Source organism: Plectropomus leopardus, chromosome 5 (assembly GCF_026936395.1).
Source record: "Plectropomus leopardus strain MGB_pleo_1.0 chromosome 5, ASM2693639v1, whole genome shotgun sequence".
Lineage (NCBI taxonomy): Eukaryota > Metazoa > Chordata > Actinopteri > Perciformes > Serranidae > Plectropomus > Plectropomus leopardus.
In genome coordinates, this window is record NC_142180.1 from 30,721,705 (window position 1) to 30,741,416 (window position 19,712).

At 39.2% G+C, this 19,712-nt stretch overlaps 1 long non-coding RNA gene across 1 annotated transcript; it reads left to right on the forward strand.

Moving 5' to 3' along the window:
* Positions 1-11,841: 11,841 nt before the first annotated feature.
* LOC148189600 (uncharacterized) lies at positions 11,842-15,378 on the forward strand. The gene is made up of 3 exons (XR_015776549.1): positions 11,842-12,421; positions 12,966-13,470; positions 14,594-15,378. It is a non-coding gene; the product is annotated as an uncharacterized LOC148189600 (long non-coding RNA).
* Positions 15,379-19,712: the final 4,334 nt, after the last annotated feature.

A 19,712-nucleotide genomic window follows, 5' to 3' on the forward strand; every position in this document is an offset into this window, starting at 1 on the left:
TGGGGCTCAGCTCTTACAAGAACTGTTAGGGTGAGGAAGGATGGGGACCCAAATGCAGAACACAAAAACGCAGAGAGGTGTGCAAACAAAAAGCGAGCTTTCATGCTGATTGTAAGATAAAACAAACAGGTTACCAAAAAAAACCAAAAAAAAACCCAAAGTGCAAACAAAACATGAACTAAAAACCAAACAGAAACAAATCAGGACAATCCTGAGAAACTCAGATGAAGACAGGAGCAAAATCACAACAGGGCTAACAGACAAACTAAAAAGAGAAGACACAGGTATATATATATACACAGAGCGTGCTAATCAAGACAATGAAACACAGCTGCGGTAGGTGGACACAGTGAACAGGAGGGAAACAAAGGGAGTGACTAACAAGTGAAGATGTTCCATGCCGCACAAGGGTGGAGCAAACGAGACTAAAAACAGAACAGGTGTGCAGGTGTGAAGACTGTTAACAAGGGAGGGCAAACGAGACTGATACAAGGTGAAACTACTCAGGGAAACACAAACACAGAAGGTAAAACCTGACATGACACATGAGGAGAGAAAATACAAAATAAAATAGTGCAACCTGAGAAACAAGAAATAAGGGAAACAAACCAGAAAACCCCAAAACAAAGTCCACACTATAACACAAAAGCTAAAACCATGACAACAACATGCTCCCCTCAGAGATGTTTTTCCCAATAAAATGCAATATTTTTCAAGACATTTGAGATAATACAGTACCTAAAATCTGTGCATCATTTGGAAAAAACATGATAGTTGTAAAGGGAAAAAAAATCATTTTGTAGAGCTGACATCCCATTTGTATCTTATTGTTCTGTACTGGTTTCATGGTTCTTAAACCATATCACAACAAATATTGAGGAGGACTAATTTTCACTCCAGCCACCTAAAAGAGTCCAAAATTGTGTGATGTTGTGATTTTTAAGTAACATAAAATAGATAGTTTGGGAATTGGCGCAAACAGCCTCACTAATCTACAGAATAAATGTTTAGTTGACAAATCTGCAATATTCAAATTAATTTAAAAATAATCTGGCCTGCTCTCAAGGATCCCCAACGATGCAAAGTAAATGTGGTCTCCAGTACTCTGAATTGAATATTGGGCCAACAGATAACTGCCAACAACCCCCTCACTCTGCTTCCAACTCTGTGGGAACAGTTTGAGAATGGTCATTTCCTGTTTCAGTATGACAAAACCATGTGTACAAAAACCAGGTCTTTAGAGAAACTTTCCCAGTATGGTATGCAAAAGTTCAACTGGCCTGCACACAGCTCTGATAATATCCCCCTTCTAACATCTCTGGCATAAACTGAATCATGGTCTGACCTCACAACACTGGCTATTAAGAAAAATATCAAAAATCATCATTTTGTTTTGCTAAATACCCATTTGTCTTGTGGCGAAACACAATGTTTCTCTCTCCCGACCTTAAGTATTGAAGTTGTAACTCTTCTCTTTGCCACAAAGTAAGTTTAGACGTTTGATGAAGGATGAAGGTGTGAAATGTTAAGTGTATTTTTGGAGCAGACCACTGCTGCAAGTTTGTTTTCCAAAGCCTTCCCAGAAAAGTTAAAGCTGGTGTAGCAGTATATTACAGTAATGCGTCAGAATGAGACTTTCAGCAAACGCTTAAGAGTGTAACGTTCAGCATGCATAAACATACATATTGTGCACGCACACACAGACACACATGCTGCAGGGTCTCGCGAAGGGGATTCTCCGAGCAGACCGGCCGCTTGTCAGAATGCAGGATGGGTCATCTGCTTTGTTTAGCTCTGACACGCTTTTCCAGCTAATTTCTGTGCATTGTGTATGAATGGGTGTCGTGCCTACATGCAGATGTGAACGCTGGGTTTGTGGCAGAAAGCAATAGTGAGAGAAATGAAAGAGAGTGAGAGAGGTTATTTGTGTGTGACAGAGGGTCGCCTGTATCTGTAGCGTGTGACACACAGTGCTCTCTCTGCAGCAGCCAGGACACAGTTTAGGGACTTGTGCCAAGGGACAGAATAGCCTGTCTGTTTCCTGCCTCTTACTGAGCGCTGATTGACAGCAGGGCTTCTTTGTGTGTGTGTGTGTGTGTGTGTGTGTGTGTGTGTGTGTGTGTGTGTGTGTGTGTGTGTGTGTGTGTGTGTGTGCGTGACTTCTCTGTCTCTGTGTGTATCAAACTGACAGATTGACAGAAACAAACCACAAAATGCATGGGGGGGGATGTAAAGAAGTTTCCATCAACAGAGAAAAAAAAAAAGACAACCAGCCTCCTGTCAAATTGTCTCTTATTTAACAGTATGCTTATCTGCTGTTTTTTTGTTCATAATATCACACTAATTTCACTCAAAAACACACAACACATGCATGCAATTCACACACATTCACACGGACCGATCTGCCTCCATTTAAATAAACAATTTCTCCACAGAACATACTGCGGTTTATTTATGCAGGGTGTCACATTGCACACATGAACACACACATGCGTACGTGCACAAACACACATCAGGGTCTCAGCTGTCATGTTTCTGGAGTGTCAGGTTGTGAAGAGCAGAGGTAGCCGCCTCACCTCTGACCTGCCTGTGGTCCCTCGAGGTCATGAGGACTGTAGACGCATAACATGTGTATCCGAGGTTTCTGCAGTCAGACGGAGGAAGGCAGAGATCAATGTTGGAAGGGTTAGAGTGTGTTTGCGGAGGTCAGAGTGTCTGCAGAGGAGATAAAAAACAGATAAAGATTAAAAAACAGATGTGTGCATACAGGAACAAAGTGCAGGGTAAAGGATGTGGCTGGAGAATAGCAGAAGTTTAGATGGGTGTGATGGGAGTCTATTTACCACATCATTTAGACTGCAGAAGAGAGAGAGACAGAGAGAGTTTTTTTTTAGAGTGGATCAAATCATTTTTTCCTTTTTACAAGGAAGACAAATTAGAAATATTCATGAAAATGATCCATTATTAATGCGCTGACTGAAAATAAGTGTAAAGATGATACAAGAGCTTGGCTGTATTGATGTAGAACCACAGATTTGACACAATTTATGCATGAAATTTGTAAAATGGCAATGTCGAAACATCTCACACAACACTGCCTGAAATCTTTACATCGCATAAGCAATGTCTTAAAATATACAAGTGGCAACTTAAACCTCACTACTTGTTTAGGAAGGCAACATCTGTACTAATATACTTACAGAGAGAAGCACTTATCCCAAATAATGCATGTGTTAGCATTTAATGGTACACCAAAAACACACTGGCCTCTGCTTCTCCTTATCTAAAATGACACTTTTATTGAAGGTATGGGCTGTTTTATTTACAGGGTAAAACACCAGTGTTTTTTCAGTGTTAATAATAAAAAAGTGTTTCATCATCTCATACTTTTATTATTACAAAAGTAAACAGCGAATTGCAGATGGCTCTCATAGCAAGGCAGCATACCATTACAAATTTGTCGGTGTCATTTTCATATTGGACTGCGGACTGTACATCTAGATACATATCAAATCATCTGAGAGGGAGGAATAAACACCCCCACTTATAGCCCATGACCCCTGGGGTCCACCAACAAGTTAGCTGGGTCACATAAAAATAAAAAAATATATATATACAGAGAGAAATTATAAAAGTCAAACACATTTTTTATTACACTGAAACTTTATTCTTTGGTAAAACGTGCTATCATAATTTAATGTGTGGTGTCAGACAAATATATTAAAGGCAGCCAATGTATTATAGCCTGCTATCTGATTATCAGTGTGTTTTTTTTGTGTGGTATGATTGGATTAGGGTTCAGGGAATCTGTTGAAATCATACAGAACCAACTTCAGCAATATCAGCGCAGACATGATCAATTTCCCTATGTGGCCTTGACCTTTTCGTTTTTTCTAGGTATGGACAAGGTTAATAATTTAGAGGTATCATTGTGTTAAGTAGCTAAATTTCCATAATGTCTGTGGGTTGTTTGCAATCTTATTAAATTCAGGGGTTAGTTAGATAATATGTAATAGAAAGAAATCACAGTCACAAGTCAGGAGAAGGATATACTGTTAACAGCATTTTTGAATTGATACATCATTTAATAAAATTGTCTTTAGGGAATAACACCAAGTCATATGGTGTAGTTTTACTTTTTCTTTTACAAAAGAGGATATGACAGACATGGAAGACAGCGGTAAAACATTATCAGAACAGACTGTAAAGAGAATGCATATTTTGTTTTTATTAAAATATGAGGCTGACAGAGATGGAAAAAAAGATGTTAAGTGAGGAGACATTATGAACTATAAACAACAGAAATTGGACACATCATCGAGGGCAGCTGATAGCCCCCCTTGACCTTCTCAGTGGCCCCGCCCGCTCCCTGCAATGAGCCCCCAGACATTCACTGAAGGACTAAACAGGAATCCCCCATAGCCCCACAATAGACTGACTGACTCTGCATGGTCTACATCACACACACGCACACCCACACACGCACACACACTTAGGCTCAAATGCACACATGCATTTACACACCGGCTTACAGACAGCACAGAAATAACCACAGTCTGGGGTATTACCATACACACTATCTGCCCAAGAACATCACCTCATCTACTTATATCACCCCGCAGCATGTATGGCTTTACCACATGTACTCATTTAAAACAGAAAAGGGAACACTTTGATGCTTCTGTATGGCTTTTCCCTCTGATATATTTGCCACAATCAACCTTTAACCCATTGAAAGGTCAAACAAAAGGAAAAAAAGGCAATGACCAACTTAGCAAAATGTCTCATAGGTTGCAAGGAATTAGTCAACAATATTGGATGTAAATTCGATTTTTTTTTTTTTCTCAAAAAAAGGGTAAGATAATCAGAAATCCAAAAATAAGAACAAATGTCCAGGGTAATGCATTCAGAATTATAATAGTTTTATATTTAAAATTTAATACAGAAAAAATATGTAGCCAAATATATATAACATAAATAAATATATATTGTTTGGTTTTTATTTTTATTTTAAGTATGTTAAGTACGTATTATTATTATTATTATTATTATTATTATTATTATTATTATTATTATTATTATGCTAATTTTCAGGTAACTCACTTTTTTAATAATTGTTTTGTTCATTTTTGGGCCATGTCTTGTTAAGCTGCTCATTGCCTCCTCTTGTTTTTTTTTTTTATAAAAGAAATCAAACCAGTTTACTCAGTTTGTTTTTTGTTTTGTTTTTTGTCTTGTCGGCTACCATCTTGTCTCTTTTTCTTTGTTTTTCATTTATGCCCCTTGTTTTAATTTCTCTTTCGCTCTCTTTCTCATACACAAACCTTACTCTACGTTTCCTGAAAGCACTTTTCTCACTGTTTATTTAATCAGTTTACATTCTCCCAGCCCTCCCACGTCTCACGTCAACACCACTGATGCACAGGTGGTGTCTGAGTGACAGTGAGAAAGTGCAGATGAAAGGAAAGGTCAGGAGTTCCTCAGCATCTAGTTCCTGACATTGCATCACCTCCCACAGCAGCAGCACTGATGAGCCTTGGTTCCCCCTTAGTGTTCAATGAAGCGCCGCAGCATCAAGGAGGGGGGCTTTCTTTTACGCTTTCCCCTCAACATTTGCATTGCACTCATTATTTGGGTTTTCCCTCAAACACAGAATACCACTTAAAGTGACACATGAAGGACATGTTTGGTCTCTCTAAGCCAGAGATGGGGTGCTACATTTTAACTGTCAAAAAAGATGAAATCCCGAGCGTCTTCACAGACACTGATCAGGGGGAGATTGCGGAGGTTATTTGGGAAAACACCTGCAGGAAGTTTCTGGGTAAATTTTCTGGTTCTGGATTCAACACTTTAACAGAATGAAGATTATAGGAAGGAACACAAACTTCCAATAATCCCTATCATAATTCATAACTAAGACCTCCATTGTATCCAGATGGCCTCTAGTGTTTCCCTGAGGATGTGACTGTTCTCAATCCATCATCATCTGCGAAATCCCAACCAGCACTCTTACACAGCAATGAGTCCTGCAGATTCAACCAAATGATTTAAAACTTTTTCTACTGTATATACATTTTGGCTATAATATGCTTCAGTAGTTTGATGATCTCTACAAATCTCCAAGAACCCGATTATTTACCACATCTAATCGCGTGCCAATTTTGCTCCCTATACGCAAGGTAAGTCATTTCATGCCTCTGCAACAAGCTGAAGCGTCCTCATCTGAGGATGATTCAGTGGTTTCGGTCAGTACACACTTACTCGAGCATAAAAGAGCTTTTCATAAAGCAGTATTATGTCACCTGCAATTAAAGTACTGTGCTCAGTAGATATTGTATAGTGCTAACAATAGATGGCATCATCAGAGACAATCAAAGGATTGAAGGAAAAATTTAAATTAAAGGCAATAGTTTGACATTTTGGGTTAAAAGCCTTTTTTTCTCTTGCAGAGAGTAACATTGGAAGATCAATACCACTCTCACACATCTGTAGCCAGCAGCCAGTGATCTTAGCTTTGCATAAAGATTGGAAGAAGAGGGAAATCAGCTCTGTCCAAAGGTCAAAAAATGTGCCATCCAACACATCTGACGTCATAGTGTAAAAAAGTCTGTTTGATTTTTTACTCAACCCAATCCCAAGAATAATTCCTGGCATTGTGCATTTCTGCAAGCCATGGATATGTAACATTTGTACGTCATAGTGAAGCACAGTGGTTCTCAACCTTTTTCATGACGCCTAAACTGATAAACAGGTTACACGCAAGATTTTGCTTCAGGGTCCTCTGTCTGAACGGATTTTGGTTTTGGTTGTTTTATGACAAAGACCACAATTCTTTAATTGTTGAGGACTGTGAAGAAAGTGAAACCTTTAGTCACTCTTACACTATTACTCACATTGGGCTCAATTAAAGGACATTTAACAGTGGAAATAAATTATTGCCATTTTTCTGGGGAATCTCTGAAACTCCCTCAAGGCCTAGCAGTCCCAGACTGCTGGTTGAGGAAAAACTGATGTAGTGGATATGTTGAAACTTTTAGAGACGTTTAGCAACACAGGTTACGGTGTAGTTATGTTTAGGGAGAAAAAAACACCACGTTTTGGTAAAGAAAAGATCATATTTTTATGGAATTTGCTGGAACTGCTGCGATGTCGCCTTAAAAAAACAACCACTTTACACCAGGTTTTGCTATTCGTTGGTTTTTAACAGATGTCAGCAGCTTGGTAGCCGTCCCGTCTCATCTCGTCTCACACCATCCAGCATCCCCTCTGCCTCCTGATGACAAAGTTAGCTCACATACACATAATCAGAAATATCAGAAACATTTATATATGATATGTGATACGTATGTACAAATGTTACGTATTCATGGTTTGCAGAAATGTACATTATGACATTTTCTTTCCTGGCTGGGTGCAATTTCCAGACATGTTAATAGCGAGCTTTAGAGGTGATGGTACGCAGATTTTGTTACTTTCATACAGAGCCAAGCTAGGTGTTACCCTCTGTTTCCAGTCTTTATGCAAAGCTAAGCTAATAATCTCCAGACTACAGTTTCATATTAACCAAACCGACATCGATCTGCTTGTAAAAGTGTTGGCAAGAAGGAAAAAATGACCCAGCTATTCCCTTTTCTTGACCACAATAAGTAAAATGACTGGTGTTTCCCTATCATTGCCACTTCAGGCAGACGTTCAGTTCAGCACGAGGCTGCGGGGAGATTTGCTATGTCATGATGGCTGCCCGGACACACGATCCTCTCCGCAGCATGCACCCTGCTGGTTTCTGTATCAGGTCAAGCTGGGCGTCAAGAATGCCTTCTATTTCCAGTTGACCTGCCGTGACGGCTAGTTATATATGCGATTAGGGCTGCCACAGCAGAGGAAGAGGAGGGTGAGGAAGATGAGTGTGGGGTTTCCTGGGAAGCTCCCGGTCGGACATCTGCTGCCATCACTCTGTCACCCTCCCACTCCCTCGTCACGCTGTCTATCTGCTATTTGCCCTCTTTCTGTCTCAATGTCTCAGAGATGGCTCTTTGTGGCGAGCAGCAGCGCTTCACTGAATAATTCAGAGAGCCAGCAGGGACAGACAGTGGATTAAGTCCCTGTAGAAGAGGAGGAGGAGGAGGAGGAAGAGGGGTGGAGAGGGAGAAAAGAGGGGATTTTACCCCATTAGACATGAGGAGGTGATGGGAAATTCATTGACGAGGCAGCGGGGTGCGCAGAAGTGTTAAATCTGCGGGGTGGAAAGACGGGGTGCTGTCAGAAGTGAAAGGGAAAGGGAGTAGACAGGCGAGGAGGGAGGAAGTAAGCGAAGGAGCAGCACGTCACGTGACCATCGGGAGATCCCTAAGCAGAGCTGGTCACCTGACTGACTGGAAATGCACCCTGCTGCCTGAGATGGATTCCCAGAAGTTACGTCTCTCTCTCTCTCTCTGTGTGTGTGTGTGTGTGTGTGTGTGTGTGTGTGTGTGTGTGTAAAATCGTGCCTCCTGTCCTTGCCCCTAATACAAATGACAGAATATAGCAGCTGAATTAATTATGTGACACTAATACATCATGTAACTGGATATGTGCATCTTTTATAAATCCAGAAATTAAAGAATAAATCCTAAATTAAAACACATCCAGTCAAATATGAAGGACAAGATGTCCCTCAGATATCTGTCTGTCTTTAAGTGCTGACAGCTGGGCTGAAAAGAGGATTTTGCTGAAACAAAGCTGTGTGTTTAAACATCAGAGGTGCAGGGAGTGTTGAGATAGTGTGACAGATCAGAGTCTAAACCAGGGTAATTCTCTTTCTTCTTCTTCTTCTGCTGGACTTTTGGGCCAGCTGTCTCACGCCCACTCAGTCACACACAAATGCACAATCACACTCACCAAAACAACCAAAACGTCATTTAAGTTCAGTGTGTGTCTAGTTCAGAAAGTTAGGGGCATTTGATCAGTTGACTTTTTTTTTTAAATTCACTTTCTAATTCCTTTTTAAATTTTTATTTAAAAATTCCCTTTAAAATGTTTTTTTTTTTTTTAATTTCTTTCAAAAACGGCAAAGGCAATACGCAATTTAATAAGACATGGTCCAAAAAAGTCACTAATCACTAATTATATTCTAAATATATGTACAATTATAAAGTTATTTATGAACATGAATATAGTTCTCTATACATTTTTCCCCTATTTTTTGGATTATTTTCTTTTTTATGAAAACATTTCTTGCAATTTGTGAGACATCTCTTGCCAAGTTGGTCATTGCCTTTTATCCCAACATTTTTGAAAGAAATTATACCCATTTTCTCAGTTCTCACAGAGCCAAACAGCTTGTGAAAGGTGTCTGAGAGCAACACAAGAATATTGATGTCGATCCAGGTTTCAAGGGGTTAAATGAGCTCTGAGTTGAGGTTTATTGCTTTACATGTCTAAATTTGTAGTTCCTCTCAAATGGTATATGTTGGTCTATGTTGGCCACTGTGGTGAGTGACTAACCATTCAGCGGTTTTATGTGGGCGTGTGATCAAGAGGGTTTGATCGGTCCAGGTTCAAGTGTGTGTGTGTGTGTGTGTGTGTGTGTGTGTGTGTGTGTGTGTGTGTGTGTGTGTGTGTGTGTGTGTGTGTGTGTGTGTGTGTGTGTGTGTGTGTGTGTAGCATTTTGTGGTCAAAGACTATTTATTCTGCTGGTTTAAAAGCAAAACTTGCCTTTCTCATTCTCATAGTTTATTATCCAAAGATAACATATTCATAGTGAGGTTAGAATATTTTTATTGAACAAAACACAAGGTGTTTCAAAACCTAAAATATAGTGATAAGTGAAGTCTAGCTTTGATGATGATGTTTATATTTTGAAAAAGAAAAATATTGAGAATATAATACAGAAATGTAATATGTGACATATTTGGCTTCATATCAAGAGTGATGTTGCCATATATGTATGTTACCTATAATGTGATATATTACTGCTACATATATCCTCTGGATATTAGATTAGACTTATATTGCTATCATACATGTTAATATGTATGATTTCTTGTCAGTGTCAGTATTTGTCAAATTTCTAATAAATATGATATATAGTTTATGTGCATATATTATATTTCTGTCTGGAAGCATTTGTATTGTAGCATCAGAAGACCAGAGGTTAAGTGGTTTTAAAACTATTCCCTTAGCTTAAGGACCACTTACAAGGTTGTTTTTTGGTAGCTTTCAACTACAACTCTTCTCATCTTCTTTTGTTTATTTGTCATCATGTGACTAAAAATGGACATGGTCATCGACCAGGTGTCAGTGGAAACCTGGAGAAAGATTAAGGAGTCTAACATTCTCCTTATAGAGCCAATAAATTTGGTGGACTCCACCACAACCAACAAAAACTTCTATAAAGATAGTTAACTACTGAGTGTAAATGCACTGAATAGCTTTTGCAGAATAAATGTCGGCCATAAACAGTATTAAAGAATTGGGACAATTAAAGGATAATGTTTTTCTCTGTTTTTTTTTTTTTTTTACAATTAATAATGAACTTTGTTTCTTTAGAAATGTATTTTCTGTATCTAAAGAGATGAAAGGTCATCTGAGGAGATGGGACTGAACGTACTTGACAATTTGAAGAGTAATTTAGAACTTGAACAAAAAAACAAAATACCTTGGTGAATAAAAAACAACACATTTCTCTCAGACTAGAGCACCTTTCCACATGAAGCAGAATGGTGAGTAAGATGTTACTAATAGAGGTCTGAAGGTTAAACAGATGTGAACTTTACTTTATGGGAAGTTACAGCCTCTGCTCTGAGTCTTGCTCATATTCAGTCAACACAGTTCACCCTAGCGCTGTTCGAGCAGCATCCAAAGCCCTGTGCATTCTGGGAGTGTGACTAAATAAACACATTGCAACCACAACTGCACAGTTCGTTGATGGACTTTATGGCCCTTCTCTGTGCACAGCGCCTTCAGGCTTTGTAGCAGTGGATGAAAAATGCACTCGGCATGAAAAGACGTTAAATACTTTCCATGCGCGCACGTTGGTTTGTGTTCCCTGGAGGACGTCCGCACGTTAGTTTATACGTCCCCGATGGGAATCTGGTGTTTGCTTTAGTTCCGGGTGGGTTGCGCTCTGGGTTTGTGGGTCGTTGTTTTCAGGCCAGTAGCCTCAGAAACAGGACCGGGCAGGACTTCTGTGTTTTTAAAAGGAAGCCATGCAGCTGTTGTTGCTCTCATCCCCAAAATGTTTGAGTAGAAGAATGAGAATTATGAAAAAGTATCCCCTGGTTCTGAGTAAATATAGGTGAGGTTGATTTTTTTTAAGCTTACTGAAATACACGCAGCCAGTGTTGGTTTCGCCCACTCTTGTTTCAGACCATCAAAAATACTACAGATGCAGATCTCTAAACACTGTCATACCATGAACAAATGTAGGCAACCATTACTTCAGTGAGCATAATAAAAAACAGAGTACCACAATCAGACAGACATCTGGACATCTTTTTTTTTTATTAACCCCTCAGAACCTGCTTAGATTTCAGTTTTGTTGTGCAGCAGTCATATGCCTTTCAGAAGCATTTAAACCTCTAAAACCTTAAGTTTGATTTCTTTTGAAAACATGAGTAAAGGCAATGATTAAGTTAAACAGAAAATGTCCAGCAAACTGAACCCCCCCACCAAAAAAGGTAATAAATGGTGACAAGGAAATGACTAGTTGTGGAGGGATTATTGGATATTACAGAAAAAAAAAATATATATATATATATATTTACATTATATATTTAAAATCATGATATAGAATGTTTTGGCTTAGCAGGTAATTTTCTCAGAACTTTATACAAATTTCTTGCTCATTTTTGGGCCATTTTTTGTTAAGTTGCTTATTGCCCTGTTGCTATTTTTTTAGTCATCAATCCAATTTGCTCAGGTTTCAAAGGGTCAAACTGCAGTGTATTTTAGTTTTATACCTGCTCCTCCATTTTCCACTCCTCTCTATCCCTCTTTCTCCCCCTCTAACATAATTGAAGTGAGCTTCTCCTCTCCTATGTAACCCAATGCTTGTCCCACAGCACTAAAGTGTCGTTTGGGCCACAGCTTAAGTACTCGCTGCGCTCTGCGCTGCGCTCTAACTTGTACAGATCAGCAGAAGCCCAGATTAGACAAATGAATTATTCAGTTTATTGCCTTAAATGCAGTTTGTGGTAAAAGATAGTTATAAATCCTATTAGACTTCTTCCCTGTCCATTTCACTGTGACAACTTGAAGATCCTGCTGTGACCATGGAGTGATTCAAAATAATGTAATGTATTACACTGCTTATTGGCATCTTTTATCCCTTTTATGCAGATGACACCCAAATTTACCTGCCCCTGAAGAAAAACAATGTAAACTCCATGCAACCACTGCTGATATCAAAGTCCGGAAGGCCTTAAACTTTTTAAATTTCAATGTAAGTAAAACCTGTGTCATGGTGTTTAGACCCAGTGGTGCCTGTGATACTTTTTCTACAGACCTGAGCTCTCTGCAACCATGTTAAACCCACAGTTACACATCTTGGCATCAAAATGTACATTGATTTTAAATTTGATAAAGATCAATTCTGTTGTTAAATCTAATTCTTATCAGCTGAGGTTTTTACCCAAAGTAAAGAAGAAGAATGAAATCTTGCTTGCCAATGCTGTTTGAAGTGTCTCACATTTAATATGGGAATAATTTTAATGTCTTTTTTTGTTTTGTATGTAATGTGATGATGGAATGGATATAATGTATAGAATTGTTTGTTATAATGTTTTATGTGTTGGACCCCAGGAAGATTAGCTGATGCGTGGGTGTTGTGTTTCTGTTTTTTATGTTTGTCTGTGTGTGACTTTGCTATTTATTAACTGGACATCAATTTAGTCAGTGTTGTTGTTTTTAAATGTGCTTTCTTTAGAAAGTTGGATTGGATTCTTTATTGTTTTTCTTTCAGTCACTGTCCTTCTCTGTCCTTTTAGGGACGTGACAACTCTTCATTATTCCCTCCAGGACTCAAGGACAAATGGGCACATCTGGAGCCGCACAGGGAGATTTATACATGTATGGGTGTGTGTGTTTTACGTCCACAATATTGACTGTCTTGTAAAAAAAATGTGGAAAATAGTATTAAGTTTGGCAGAGCAGATTCTCTCAAGCCCAAGATAAACATAATGATTTTCTGCTCTTCCCTCAAATCCATTTATATAATAATGGACGTCAACATATTAAAATGAATTAAGGTGTGGTTGGTGTTAGCCATCATCATCTCTTTAATAATTGATGCAGGTGATATTTAGCGTGGCTCATACTATGATAATGGGTTGATGCTGCCCAAGTGGATCAGCATGTTAAGACCATAATGTCTTTCAGTTGAGTGTCAGTTGTTTTCACTGTGTCTGTCTGTCAGTCTGCCTGCTGTCGTGTCTGTCGGGGGTGAGATTAACCTGATGATCTCATACTGTGGGTGATGCAGTCTTACGGCAGGTGAGTCATCAGGCGATGCTGTTGGCCTCTTACTGGAACAAAGACACGCTCAGATCATCTCCCCTGTAGCTTTTATCTGCTGCTGTACTTACTGCTGCATCATCTCCCCATGCCTCCACCTCATCACGCAGCCTGATCTCACTTCCCCCCTCCACTCTCACTGCCTTCTCTCATCTCTGTTTCTTTAGTCCCCTTCCTGCCGACGTTGTTGCTTTTCTCCTTTTTTCATCCTTCCACATTGAGGTCCCTCTTTTCTTCTTGAGTGCCAATTTGCACTGATAAAAATAGATAGATAAGTAAAACACATTAAAGGAATAGTTTAACATTTTTACTTGCTTTCTTGCTGTGCTCAATGAGAAAATCAATACCAATTTGAGGTCTGTGTGCTAAATATGAAGCTGGAGCCAGTGGGCAGTTAGCTCAGCCTAGCATAAAGACTAAAACAGTGGGGAAGAAAACAGCAATTCGCTCTTTAGGGGGTCATGTGCTGGACTATTATGGACCATACTGGCTTGGACAAGTAAGAAATAGTCCAACTTGTGAGAATGAGGTAGTGGTGTGACTTTGTTGTCTTTGGACAGTGCCAGGCTAGTTTTTCTCCTCCTGTTTTCAGTCTTTATACTAACCTAATAAGCTAACTGGTTAACAAATCTTCTTATCTAACTCTCGCTAAGAATTCCCAGAATCTAAAACTATTCCTTTAACGACAAATAAAAATAGAAAACGCAATAAATGAAGCTCTGTAGGCCTTCATCAATATTGGACTCCTCTGCCTAAGTTCATTTGTCCTTTCTTTGTCCTCTGCAGCTTTTCGTCCAGCTTTTCTGTGTCACCCTGCCATCTATTTGCATTTCTACTGCTGCTTGTGTTTTATGCCCTCCATCACACAGCAGTAAACACAAGAGCCACAGAGGCCGCTGGTTTGTTTTTTTAATTAGGTAAATGGACTCAAGTCTGCTGGACCAGACTGAAAAATCACTCTAAGGACTCCAGCGCTGTCATAACGATTTCTTAAATTAATGAGTCCAACTAAATGTTATTAAAATCTTGCCGTGCAGTGGGTTTTGCGTACTTTTACCCACTGCTGTTTTTGTTTTGGGTTTCTTATGTTTGCTCTCTTTAGCTCTGACAAGGTGAACGCTCCACAGTTTCCAAAGAGCAGAGTCGACAGATGCTTCTGCCAAAACGGGGAATTCACCCACGCAGCGGCCGACCTCAAACCTCAGACGTACCTGGTCCTGACAGGCTGCAATCTGACTCTCCCACACCCACACAAGGTGAGGCCTGGCTGGGCTTGGCGGGTGGAGACACGGCACTGCCCATCTTTCCAGGGAGGATCCCTTCAGACACAACAACAAACATGCGCTCAGACAGAAGGGTATTATCTGTTGTTATTATTGGAGATAATTATGTCAGATAATTATATCTATTAGCTATGTTGTGTCTTTTCAGCCACTCCAGTGTCAATATTATTTCAATCTCAGTCCTGAGAGCGCTGGACCCCATGGGAAAATACTGTGAGTCGATTAAACAGGGGGTGTGGGGGGACTATGAGCTCAGCAAAGTGTATGGATTTTATTTATTTTTTGTAATAAAGCTCTTACAATAATACAACAAGTAAAAACATAATTATTGTATTTGAAAAGCAGTTTTAAGGTATCCAAGAACACTTCTTTTTACCCCTTTTTTTTGCTGTTTTTTGGGTCATTTCTCCTTTTATTGCTCAGTCCTTCTACCCATGTTTTTGGAAGAAATCAAGAGAATTTTCTCAGGTTTCAAAGGGTTAAGCAAGTACCCAAGTTTAGCCATCATACATTATCTGTAGGTCTATAGGTTTTAATCCGCTGTAGCATTAAAGCAAATCACACCTGTGTTTTTCTTTATTACTACAGACACACTGTTACCCAACATCCCCTGTTTCCTTGTCATACATGAGCGTTTCTGACTTTTGAGGGACTGTTTCGCTCACAGAGGGCTTTTGTGTGCTGCAGGTGTTGAGGTATATGAGGCCGTGCTGAGGAGTGTTTTATTCCTATGGGCCCCCTGAGGCCCCGAAGCCTGGTCCAAGAGAAAGACCAGAAGCTGTTTCGACTTCCTCTACTGTTGTTTTGTATGGAACACAACTTCAAACACTGTACGTCACAGCTCACAGAAAACCACCGCGACACGCAGAACACACAGAACATACATACTGCATGTTTCTCTTTTTATTATACTGAGAGACACTCAAAATTTAAGCTTCTTTCTGCCATACTTTCTAAAATAAAGACATGAATATGCATTATTTTATAAGGTTGTAGAGAGAGAAAACTTGAACTGATAGTTTGCTTACATGGCTGTAATATATGCTTATATATTATACCTATATACTATAGCCATTTATATATAGGTGTGATAATCAAATACTGTTGACAAAATGTTTTGAAGATAGGCTGTAGTTGGACTTTATGTTTATTGGTGTCTCCATGCTGGCCAGGGTTATTATGTTAGCACTGTCACATCTCCCAGTCGTGTCAAAAGTGTGACTTTTACTAAAAGCAGCAACATACACAACATATAATATGTTTTATATATATATATATATATATATATATATATATATATATATATATATATATATATATATATATATATATATATATATATATATACTCTATTACAAGCAAAAGTCTTCCATTCCAAGAAGTACATATAATGTATACAGAAGTAAAATCACTTTTTTCATAATATTAAATGGCCCCTTTCAGAGCTAATTAAACAAGATGATCATGTGTTTTGATTAAGGAAGTGGATTAGAAAGAAATCTTTGAATTTTTCTTGAAATACTCAAGAAAAGTACAACTATATCAAAATTGTACTCAAGCACAGTACGTAAGAAAAAAAATCTTGCATGTGTGCAAATTGTTTTGTGAGTAATTTAACAAATCAGTTTTACATTATTCTATTTTAAAGATACAGAAACTTGAGAAAACATTCTTGGAGGACAAAACCCCTCTAGAATATTTTGTGCTTCATATGATATAACACAAATTAGTCAAGCTTGGACTGAGGTTAAACAATACACTGCGTAATATATAGCACCAAATGGAGTCCAGCCAACAGGTAGAGCAGCAGAGACTGAACGCTCCCAGTATGGATTGTGTTAGCGTCTCTAAAGCCCCTGGAGCCACAACACTGACCTTTCCTGTTATGGAAATGTACTGCTGGCTGTTCTAGGCCCACAGCCACACGCTGCTTATTTGAATGGTCACACAGGCCCCCTTCTGCTGCCTGCCTCTTTCCTGAAGACTGCTTTTACTGTTTGAGCCGTTATGTGAACGCACGGTTGTGGAGCATTGTTCCGCAGAATGGGCACGATGTGTTCCCATTTTTATGTTATTCTCTATCTTTATTTTGGCAACCTTTTACTCGACTGTGCAATGCAATTGTGCGGAAATTTACTCTGAACTCCTCATAATAAATCATGTCTACTTCTGTCTCAGTGTGTTGGATGTAAACCAGTAGATCTGTGATTCAAACCAAAAAAGTACAAGTGAGCAGAAAGTCCACTTGTCATCTTGTAGTAAACTTCATGCTCGCCGTCACAGAGCCGCCCCTCTCTCCTGTCCGTCACTGTGATTAGGGCCTAAACTGGGGCAAATGAAGTGACATGTTTTGCTTTGCAAAGAAAACAGAGCTGCGTTAATCCTCACGTGTGGAGTTGTGTGAGCATCGAAGCGAGGGCTCGTGCTGCACACTGGGTCAGCAGTGATGCAGTGCTGCGCTCTGTCCACCATCATCTGGACTTTCCATATGTGATGTGATTAGAAAGCAATTTGCTCCTTGACAGTCTGATCCAAGAAAAACACCTGCTTTATTAAAACAAAACAAATTACCCCATTTAGCTCCGAAGACAGAACGGCACGGTTTAGCAGCCTGAATACATCACATGGATGGATTATTATAAACAAATAGAGGTTTTAGGAGTAAATCAGAGTACGGAGAACATGATCCTTATCGTGACGTATGGCGGCACTCCACCTAAATCTCCAGTATTTTTGTTTGACCCACAATCTGGACTGAAAGGCTTAACAGAACACAGCTGAACATGGCTGTTTGGATTAATACAGGTATTGTAATTGCAGAGCAAGTGATCTACTTTATGTATTTTTCTGGTGCATGGTCAATATGCTTTGGTCTTTCAACATTTGATTGTGTTGGTTAAATAGCGTCATGACAGTCTTCCAGTTTACCTTTTTAACTGATAAATATATATGCTACCACCATCTACTGGTATGGAGACTTATCATCACGTCAGTCTGGTGTGTCAGGGCTTGAATATTTTTCTTTTCATTGCATTGAGCGAAAATAAGCAGGAGAAAAAAACATTCCTCTAAGTGCATTTTTTCATCTTAATTTAACAATACAAGAACAAAACAATGAACAATATATGTGACAACCACCCCCAAAGAGAAATTGGGGAAAATTAATTATATCTGCCTTGCTCCTTTATATTTGGAGTAATTGTTTTATTATAAAAATCTTCTCACTTCAATTTCAAGTGTCCTGAAATGACCCCAGTTCTGGAAATGTCAGTACCAAAATTTTTATCAGCACCCTTCAGGGAGCAAGATCTAATAAATTTGATAACCAACCCAATTCTCATTTACTGCACTGTGTGGCCTCTTAATCTTTAATTTTCTTTTCAAGAATTTCTTTTCAAGAAGTTTCATCTTGTTTTACACTGTGCAGCACAGATCTTAAATATTAAGTGTCTCCATAAAGCCTCTTGTAGAAACAAGCTCAGCTTTCAGGATAGCATAATTTTGTGGCTGTAAATTTCACATTGTTTAGAAATGAAACAGATTGCGCCTGCGGGAATTAAACTCTGCTGGCTTACATAAAAAACAAGTTACCTTGTAAAGTAAATATTTCTGGATTGATGTGGCTGAAGTGCTGGAGAAATTGCAAGATCTACTACAGTTTTTTCCCAGCGTTCTGTATAAATGGGAGATTTTAAAGACAACTATTTTGGCAAGAGACGTTTGGCCACAAGAAAGCCCCCCCAAAGCGGAGGGGGGTGGGGGGATTAAACAGTGTGACGTAAACAAAGATCAGTCCCACAGTGCTGGTAAAAATAGATTTAACAAACATCTTGCCAACAGGAATTTGGATTATATTTGACTTGAAATATCCTAGAAATGCCACGCGGCTTAGCTCTGCTTAGGCTTGTGAAGCGTCCCATTGTGCGGGCGTTTGTCCCCCTGTGAGCCTTCAGAGAACGGTAATCGCCTTGTCAGTGTTTGTGGGATGTTAGCATAGCATAGCGTGCCTTAGTTTCAGACTAGTCAGCTGTAAGCCCAGATTGTTTATGATTTGTCAGAGAAACTAAGCACGGCATGATAATCGCTAAGCTGTTGGGATGCCCTTTCAGTTTTTGGCATTTTATGCAGTTTTGGATGCTTCTGATGCACAATGAGGCCTTTTCATACAATTGTTACACCAGTAAATCTCAGTTGAATGTGTGCTCTACTCAGATATTTCTATGCAATTTCCCATGTGGGTTTCTAAAGAAATCTGTGTAAGAATCTGTGATTTTTCAGGGTTGTAACCAAATGTCTTTCAGGCATGACTGTGGAGAAACCAAAGCAGCGTTATGTCCCCTCTCAGCTCCGTTTCTCTGCGTCACTCAGGTTTACCGGCTGAAATCTATCTTTATCTTCTGATGAAGTCAGTAAGTACTGTAAAAGGAAAGAACAACAACGACAGTATTTGAGCGTTTGAAACTTTTTTCACTTCTATATGCAAAACCGAAACATTCTTCTGTTGTTTATGCTTCGTTGAACATTCGCTTTCTGTCTGCCTTCTCTCGCTGTAAGAACTCTCTCCTTCATTCACTCTCTCTTCCGCGAAGCTGCTGTTACTTTATTCAGCTCCAGACGTCCCCTCTACCCCCGAGTGTCTCTGTCTGAATGTGCTGTGTTTTCTGAATTTGCCTTTTGTGTGTGTGTGTGTGTGTGTGTGTGTGTGTGTGTGTGTGCAGACTGTGTGGCCTGCGTGGGGTGCAACAGGAGAACGGTCAAAAGTAGCATCCCTGACACATAAAAACACAACCAAAAATACGAGACTCCCAGCCAATATTGTTCCAACACGACCACAGTTTGATATAAATAATGCTCATTGCTTCGTCATTGTGTTGTTTTTTCTGTACAAGAATCAGTCATTTTTGTCAAAGCTGTGTTGATTATTGAAACATTGTTATT